The sequence below is a fragment of the Triticum aestivum genome, chromosome 4B, assembly GCF_018294505.1.
Source record: "Triticum aestivum cultivar Chinese Spring chromosome 4B, IWGSC CS RefSeq v2.1, whole genome shotgun sequence".
In the NCBI taxonomy this organism is placed as follows: Eukaryota; Viridiplantae; Streptophyta; class Magnoliopsida; order Poales; family Poaceae; genus Triticum; species Triticum aestivum.
The window spans coordinates 393,074,234-393,083,758 of NC_057804.1; positions in this window are offsets into that span (position 1 = coordinate 393,074,234).

The following is a 9,525-nucleotide window of genomic DNA, read 5'->3' on the forward strand; positions in this document are numbered from 1 at the left end:
AAATAGGACCAAAAAGAATGCTTAATGCCAAAATTCTCGCCGAAATGGAAATGAATCAACATTCCGGCAAAATATTGGCAACTATCGCATTTCAAATACCGGTACACCTCCAAACACAAACACATATGCAACACCACAAACATATGCAACACCACGAACATACATAGATCTAGCTAGGCCATAAAAAGTGCATGTGCACATTGTTGTAGGGAGAACAACATAAATATAGCTTCCCCCCTTACTTACCTAGCAAAACAAGGTAACTTAACCACTTAATTTGAATGAATCTATGGTGGAAATGAGGTGAAAAAGAGGAGGCACCCGAGACAAGGAGGAGGCGGTGGAGAGAATGAAGTGGGGAGAAAGTGAGTGTGGGAGGAGAGGCTGTCCAAAATATCTTGTTGCTGCCCACTTACTAATGGCGCACCAGCAACAAATGCGCCATTAGTAATCCAGGTTACTAATGGCGCACCCCCTGGTGATGCTCCATTAGTAGTTTTGCAAAAAAGGAATAAAAACAATAATAAAAAAATAACATTAGTGGCGCACCTTCTGGCTGGTGCGCCATTACTAGTTACAACTAGTAATGGCGCACCACCAGTGGATGCGCCATTAGTATGTTTGGACAGGCGCACTAGTTCAAAAAAAATTGGTACTAATGGCGCACCGTGGGCAGGGTGCGCCATTAGTAGTTTCAACACTAATGGCGCATCAGAAGGTGGTGCGCCATTAGTACATACTAATGGCGCACCACGTGTCTGGTGCGCCATTAGTGTCATTTCCATCTATAGCCCTTTTCCTAGTAGTGGCAGAAGAGATCAAGAAGCTTGAAGCAGCTAGTTTGGTCAGAGGAGTGCTACATCCCACTTGTCTAGCAATTCCAATAGTAGTCTGGAAGGCGAACAAGAAGTGGAGGCTATGCGTTGATTTCACAACCTCAACAAGGCTTGCCCAAAGTACCCGTTCCCCTTGCCACGTATTGATCAGATAGTAGATACCACCTTAGGTTGTGATTTGCTCTCATTTCTAGAAGCCTATTCTGGGTACCACCAGATCTTCATGTCAAAGGAGGACGAGTAGAAGACATCATTCATCACTCCATGTGGTGCGTATTGCTTTGTCCGCATGCCATTCAGATTAAAGAGTGTCGAGTCCACCTTTGCAAGGGCAGTCCAGATTGGTTTTGAACCTCAGCTGCATAGAAACATTGAGGCTTAATGGATGACATTGTGGTTAAAACCAAAGATAGGGCAACTCTCATTCAGGATTTGGAGGAGACCTTTGCAAATCTGCACAAGATCAACTTGAAGCTAAACCCAAAGAAATGTGTGTTTGGCATCCCCTCTGGCAAGCTGCTTGGATATTTTGTGTCCCATAGGGGGATCGAAGCCAATCCCGACAAGATCAAGGCCATCGAGCAGATCCAACCGCTAAGGACAGTCAAAGATGTGAGGCGCCTAACAGGATGAGTGGACGCGCTTAGCAGATTCATCTCCATGTCTGCCGAGCGTGCCATGTCGTTCTTCAAGATTTTGAAGAAGGCAGGTCCCATGAAATGGACCCCTGAAACAGATGTAGCTTTGCAAGAGTTAAAGACATACCTATCCTCTGTGCCTACCCTGGTTGCATCCAAGCCTCAGGAGCTGTTATTGTTATACTTGGATGCAACAAATCAAGTGGTCGGTGCAGCCTTGGTAGCACAACAAGAAGTGGATGAGAAAGAGAGTGAGTAGAGGCCGGCAGGGCCAGAAAAGGATCAGAGCAGCAGCGAGCACGGCAACGATGATAACCCCAAGGACGCGGCAAGGAAGAAAGTGGTGCAGCGCCCAGTGTACTTCATTAGCTCCCTTTTATAGGGGGCTAGGTCAAGGTTCTTCTGTGTGCAAAAGTTGATCTTTGGCCTCATCATGGCCTCAAGGAAAGTGATAGGCTTAACCACAGTATCCCGATGCCACCTCCTGTGTGCCACTGTGGTGATCCCCTTGCCTATAAAAGGAGGCCCAAGGCATCCAGGAGAAGGATTTCGACCTTTGGACAAGTTACGCTTATTGTAGCTAGCTCAAGAACTCCAAGAACGCAGATATACACACAAAAGCAGGACTAGGGTATTACGCATCCTCGCGGCCCAAACCTGGGTAAACGACCCGAGTGTTTGTGTTGACTGCTAATCCCACTCTTCTCACCAGCCCGCGCCCTGCAATCATAGTAGGGATTCTCGTGATCCCATAGGTGTCGTTTCCCACCGACATCTTTGGCGCGCCAGGTAGGGGGCACAGTAGTAAGAATCTGCTTTAGCAGCTAGTCGAGCAGCTCCTCATCGCCATGGCTTCCCAAGAAGAAGGCGACCAAGTGAGCAACCCCGTCAGCAGGTGCAGCAAGCGTCGTCATGCAAAACTTTGAGTAACTCCTTTTTTATATAAGGTTGTCCTCCTTGGAGATATTTCCTTCGTATGAGAAACCTGCACGCAGGGGGGCCCGTCCATTATTGGCAACGCCCTTGGTCTGTTTCGAGTCCGCTCAACAGATCGAGCGGCTGTGTCGAGAACGACAGGGTGGCCTTCCACTATTGGCAACTCTCTCGCTCTGTCTCGAGTCCGCTCGACAATTTGAGCGTCCGCGGTGAGAACGGTAAGGTGGTTCGCACGGCAGCAAGCACACCCTGTCGGCCGCTAAAGGATCCGTCCTTCAAGGCGTTGTGGTCTGGGTTCACGCGCCGGCAAGCCTGCCCAATTGGCATAGGGTGGACATACAAGGAAGGGTTGAGCAAGGGAATAACATGCATCAAATTTAAAAACACTGTAGAGTTAAATTACATCAATTGTTGTTGTGGTTCTAACTAAAGATATGAATTGTCTTGGTAGTGAACCCGCAGCGGCAACAAGAAATGAGGTGCCTAATCCCGGCGCTGGCCCTCTATCCTCTGAATTCCACTGACGCGACCGATGATGGGCTCGATGCGCTCCTTGAGCAATGAGAGGTCTGCATCGCCCGACAAGAAATCCAGCGTGGCGTTGAAGTCAAGTTTGAGGTTCCAGTATGCCAGCTTGGTGAGGACCTTGGTCATAGCGCCCTGGCAAAGTATCCGGGCCTCGTTGGCCAGGGAGATCACCCGGTTGGAGTCAAATCATTCCAGGGCTCCAAGAACACCCTCAAAGAATAAGGTCAGCTTGGCATTGGGGCTCGTGCCCGGTTCCGGGGCGTACCTCACTTCCGGCATCTTCATGTCGGCCAACTGCTTGGTGATCCCGTTGGCAACGTCGGCGAGGCGGCTGATCCAGATGTTCTCGCCCTTCACAAAATCTGCGTGGTTGGCGGCGTCGTTCTTCCGCAGCTGTTCCTCCTCTGCCAGGCTCTTGGTTAGGGCTCCCTCCTGGGCCTTGGCCTCCGTGAGCGTCTTCTCAAGACCCTCTAGCTTCAGCTTCAGATCCTCGATGGAGTCATTAGCGCGGGAGAGCTGCTCGGCCTTGGCAAGGTTTTCGTCCTGCGCCACCATCAAGGTGCAGCAGGCTGAGTCTCTCTCCTTCACCAGCTAATCGGCCCTGGCCTTCATGCCGTCCCGCTCCACCTCCAGCTCCTTCACCTTGTTGCCATGGGCGAGAGCCTGGGCATCGAGCGCTTCCTTGTGCTTATGCTCCAGCTCTCAGGTCCGCACCGCGGCAAGCTCCTCGACCTCCTCATCCTTGCCACGGAGTGTGGCGGCAAGCGTCGCCTCACGGGCAGCAAGGTCCTCCTCCTGGGAGTTCAGCTCAGCTTCACACTAGGACCGGATGGCCTCGGCCTTGGAGGCCTCCTCCTTCGCCTCCTCCCGGGCTTTCTCGATGTCGGCTTGCTTCAGGAAGAGCTCCAGCTTGCACTGCGCCAGCTGGCCTTGGGCGGCCTTCAGCTCCTCGTGGGCCTGGTGGAACTAGGCATGCGCCTCGGCGACGCGCTTCTCGATGTCCGCCTCCTCCTGACCCGCCACCGCCTCCCTGGACTTCGCCTTGTCCAGGCGAGCGCGATGGAGCGCCTGCAGCTTCCAGAAGCTGGCACCCATGGCCCGGAGAAGCTGCCCTTCCTGGGTGCCACCGCCACTGGTAGTCGGTTCCTTGATGACCTCGAGCCCGGCAGCGGCGAGCACTTCGTCATCGAAGACCTCCCCCTCGGTCGGCGCCCTGGTGCTTGCCGTCCATGGGAGGTGGACGAACAAGTCGTCGCTCATGCTCAGGTATTTGCCTGAGCCGGAGGCAGCGGACGAGGAGGGTTGGTCGTCAACCACCTCATCCTCGGCAGCAGCCTTGCCGGCCTCCTCCTCGGCGGCGCCCTTGCCGGCCTCCTCGGCGGCACCCTCACCGGTCTCTCTGGCAAGCTCCTTGGCGGCATCCTCGGCTGCGGTCTCGGTAGCCTCCTTGGTGGCAACTTTGTCAGCCTCAGCCACGACGTCCACAGTGACCTCCTTGATGATGGTGTTGGGGTCCTCCTGGTCCACCGGGGGGGGATCTGGATGCCGAAATAGGGAGTGAGGCAGGGGCAAGATCAAAACAAGAAAAAGGGAGGGGAAGAGCAAAGGAAAACAAATGACTCACTCGTGTCGGGCTGGGAAGAAGTGGCCCCCTCCCCGCCAACATCCTTTGCCGTGACGGGGCCGCCAGCGCCCAAGTCCACCTCCTCCTCCTCCATGCGCGTGGGCTCCATGTCTGGCGTCCTTGCCGGGGACACCCCTCGAGGCTGTGTGGTCGACAAGGGTGGCGTGGTGGGGCTGGCCCTTGGTGGCTCCTCCTGCTGCTGCCCTCCTCCTAGGGCCACGGCAAGGTCAGTACCAAGAAATCACGCCCTGGCACATGTTGATAGGAGGTAGGTGGTGAACGCATGCTGTGGGCTGAGCCAGGGGCTGCGCCGCAGGCTGCTGTCCGGGTTGCTCTCCACCACCATCGGCGCCTTTGAGGTAGCCGCCGGGGGCTGGCTGCCCGTCGAGGCCTTGGCCCTCTTCGCCGCCCGCTGGGCCAGCATCTCCGTCTCCCTACAAGAACAAGTCAGATCAAGGAAGGCGGCGCGATTCATGAGGATGGAAACAGCGAGGGGCAGAGTGCTTACTCGTCCTCCTCCTCCTCTGCTGCCTTCCTTTCCCCCTCGGACTGAGGGACAAAAAGTAAAAGGCGATCTCTGTGCCAGCACCTGCGGGGGGAGGGGGAGGCGATGGAGTCCGGTAGCATTTAAATGAAGAAGAGGCGGTCGTCTTCTTCTTCACCACCGTGGTCTTCTTCTTCGCCACCGCGGCGTCCTTCTTCGTCGCCATGACCCTCGTCACGCACGCGGTTTCCCCCGGAACCCCTTGTCGCGCCTCAGCCCTGTCGGGATAGACCGGCTCGCTAGAGCTGGCCCGACGCAGGACGAGTCTCTTCTTCGTAGCCGAGGGGTCGCTGGCCTCGGCTTCCTCCTCAAACGATTCTTCGCCCATGCCCCCGGCAGGGGGGCCTCGGTGCTGGCGCCGCCCACCTTCTTGGTGGACTTCACCCACTCGGCGAGCTCTTCCTCTTCTGCGGCCACAACAGCCTCATTCTCCATGCGCCGGCATCACCAGCCAGCCTGGCGAGCTCCGCCTCCACCGCCCTGGCGGTGATGTAGTCCAGCTCCTCCTGGGTGGTGTCCTGTATGAGCCGCGGCTCATCATGATCGAGTTCTTCGACCAAATTGGCGAAGAACTCCTCCACCTCGCCAGCTGGGGGCTCGACCCAGGCCGGGTCGAGACCGTGCACGTTGAAGACCGGCATTGGCGAGGATTTCGGCCTGCCGGGAGTTGTTGCTCAACGGGAGCACTCCCGGAGGCAGCCCGAACAAGGGCCCCTTGACGACCTTGCCGGCCTTCGCGGCCTTGCCGGTCCTCTCCACCTTGCCGTTGGCATACACGTCGATTTGGAAGAGCCTCCGGCAACACCAGGAGTGCCCCAGCACTGTGAGGTTGTTCCGTAGGCCAGTGCAGAGCCTCATAATGTCGGCCACATTCCTGAAATCCCAGGATGGCCTCCCTTTCTTGTGCAGCAGAGCGATTTGACGGCAGATAAAATCCGCCGCAATCATCTCGAGGGTGAGTCCGGCCTCGGTGAGACGGTGGATCCTGGTGGTGGCGATCGAGAACTTCTTGTCGTTGGGGTCGAGGTCGCTCCAGTCCGCGCCACGGAGCAGCGGCTCCCGACGAACACCCTGGCAGAACTCCGGTGGGTTCTCCTCCACGATCCAGCACCACCAGGGCCGCCACTCCTCCCAGATCTCGTTCATGGCACCCTCTGGGTACGCGCCTTTCTCCTGGCCCCTCGGGATCCAGGCGACGGTTCCAGAAAGGGCGCCCCCGGGTTGGACGCGAGGGGAGAAGTAATGGTGGAAGAGCGTTGTGCTGGGTACCACCCCGGCGAAGCCCTCGCAGAGGTGGGCAAAGCACGCCAGGTACGCCACGGCATTCGGCGTGAGGTCCAATAAATGGAGGCCAAAGGTGTGCATGATGTCGTTGAAGAAGTTGGAAAAAGGGGGGCAAAACCCGCAGTAGAAGAAGTCAACGAAGAATGGGTACCATTTTTGGCCACCCTTGTTGCAATCCGCGGGGAGGGCGTGTGTGGCAGGATGCGCGGGCGTCGCCGCCCCCCACAAAGGCTTGAAGTAGTCCTTGAGCTCGAAGACATCGACGGACGAAGAGATGAAATAGGCGGCCTGCACCCGCCGCACCGCCGCCTCGCTCTCCGGCGTCTCCTTCTCCCTCATGTCCTTGGCCACGCCCTTGCCCTTGCCAGATTTGGGCGCCATGGTGGCTGGGAAGAGAGCGAGGAGTTGGAGGCAGTGGGGGCCGCAGCAGCAACGAGCGAGAGCTTGAAGAGGAAGAAGATGAGAACTGGCGATGGCGAGATTGGGGAAAGCACAGAGGGTAAATGAGGCGTGCCCCCGCGGTTATTCCTTTTTATGGGGAAGACATGGACCACCTCTTTTCCCATTTATTGCAACATGACGCATGCCTGCAGCGACCGCCCCACGCATGCCCCCCACGTCACGCACGACCCCCACATCGTGCATTCAATATTGGTTTGTGGGGAAGCGCAGCGGACGAAAAGTTACCGCGGTAAAAACTGCCCCGCTTGCCCGTGCACCGTTCTGGGCCTGGCCCAACAACGTGTCGCGCTTATGTGTGGCCTAGGCCCGGGGGCTCCTGTTGCTATACTAAAGTAGGGGAGCTCCTTTGTACCCCTTATCTGTGCATGGGCAGTCAGAGCCGCGCCCACGGCCACACTTAATCAGGGCAGAGACAGGGAATCACAGCCGCAAGATGGCCAAAGCAACGCCAAGACAGAGGCATAAAGAGCAAGAATGCAAGGTGGTTTCCCCCGACAAGACCCTTGCCGGGGCGGCCTCCGCAGCCCCGGAAAGGACCTTGCCGAGGCACCTTACCCGACGCCAGCGGAGCGCGCCACCCTTGAGCCCCAGTTTCTCCAGCGCCACCAACGACGTTGGGACATGGGCTCGGGAGGCACCTCCATGATCGCATGCAGATCTTCATAAAGACAAGAAACACTTCAAATCAGAAGAGGATTAGAAGATGACGAACCTCGGCGAGATCCTTGCCGAGGAAACCCACAAGACCCCCGGCAAGATCCTTGCTGGGGACTACAGCAATGCCACGGCAAGACCCTTGCCGGACCCCCGGCAAGGCCCTTGCCGAGGACATCCGCGAGGCCACAGCCAGGCTTGCACCCGCCAAGTTTCTACCACCGCTCCCATGCAGCTGCCAGCCCACCAGCTGGGCAGGTGCCTGCGTGTTGACATGAGACTTCTCGGCTAACTAACCGCATGCCTACGTGGTGGCATGCAAACCTTCGTGAAGGCCCTACCACCACGCCACCTCAGCAGCCAGCCAGCCTACATGGCACTGACCGCCTCGCTGGCGCAGGCGCGTGTCAAGGCAGGGCGAAGCGGCGGTAAAGTGAAGGGGACACGTTAGAGGCGCATTAAATGCGTCTTGTCCCATAATGACAAGCAATAGGCTTAACCACAGTACCCCGATGCCACCTCCTGTGTGCCACTGTGGCAATGCCCTTGCCTATAAAAGGAGACCCAAGGCATCCGGGAGAAGGATTCGGACCTTTGGACAAGTTACGCTCATTGTAGCTAGCTCAAGAACTCCAAGAACACAGATATACACACAAAAGCAGGACTAGGGTATTACGCATCCTCGCGGCCCGAACCTGGGTAAACGACCCGAGTGTTTGTGTTGACTGCTGATCCCGCTCTTCTCACCGCCCGACGCCCCGCAACCGTAGTAGGGATTCTCATGATCCCATAGGTGTTGTTTCCCACCGACACTCTATCATGGCCATTTTTGGTCTGGGGGCTCCATATCCTCGGCCCCTTCCATCGAGCAATCGGGGGCTTTGAATTCTTGTTCGTTGCCATCGACAAGTTTACGAAGTGGCCGAAAGTGACTGCCGTGAGAAAGGTGACTACTCAATCAGCTATCAAGTTCTTGGAAGATCTGGTGTGTCACTTTGGAGTTCCGGCAACGATCATCACTGACAACGGCACCAAGTTCACGAGCCGTGCCTTCATGCAATATGTTCATGCCCTCGGATGCAAGATCTCATTCGCCTCTATGGCACACCCGTGGAGCAATGGACAAGCTGAGAGGGTGAATGCTGGAGTGCTACGCGGACTCAAGACAAGAACCTTTGATACGCTGCATAAGCACGGTGTCGGTGGACTAGAGTAGGGGTACCCTAGTATCCCGAACTTGTGCACGGGCAGTTGCAGCACCCCGCGGCAAGGCTTGCCGGGTGACCGCCAAGGTCCTCCGTGGTTCCTTTGGAGCCATTCAAGAACAAAGTATTCAAGCCAAGGAGACAAGGCCCTGGCAAGAGGAGCTTGCCGGGAAGGCCAACCAAGGCATCTCAAGGAACTTGCCGCGACGCGCCATGCGTCCCGGCGAGGCCCGGTGAGTGACAAGCTTCCGGACGCGACAAGACAACGACCGCGACAAGGCGCTTGCCGCGGCAAACTACCACTCTGTACCCGCGCTCCAGCACATCCACCAACGTGTCGCCCTGGGACCTTTCCAGGCGCGCGTGGCAAGAGGCTGTGCGGCCAGCGGTGCGCGGTGGCAAGCGACGCTGACAAGATTGCCATCGTGGCAAGCGGTGGCGTCCCTGACGGTCCCTTTTTGCACTATTTGGGCGACGTAGACGGGCATTTAATGCCTTTGTCCCCTGCCATCAGGGTTAGGTATGATACACTGTACAGGTAGTTGTACCAACCGCAATTCCTTTTTCCATTTTTACCCTTGTCTACGTTGCCACCTGTCGGAGACCCCTTTAGCATATAAAAGGAGGCCCATGCGCAACATAGAGGGGGGTTCGAAGGCAGAAAAACACTCACACTCGGTCTCGTTAGCAGCTAGTGTGTACTGTAGCACTCAGCGCTCCCGAGCAAGAACTCAATACACCCAGACATGCAGAAGTAGGAGTGTTATCTCTCCGGAGAGCTCCGAAGCTGGGTAAACTGCTCGTGTGCTTCGCC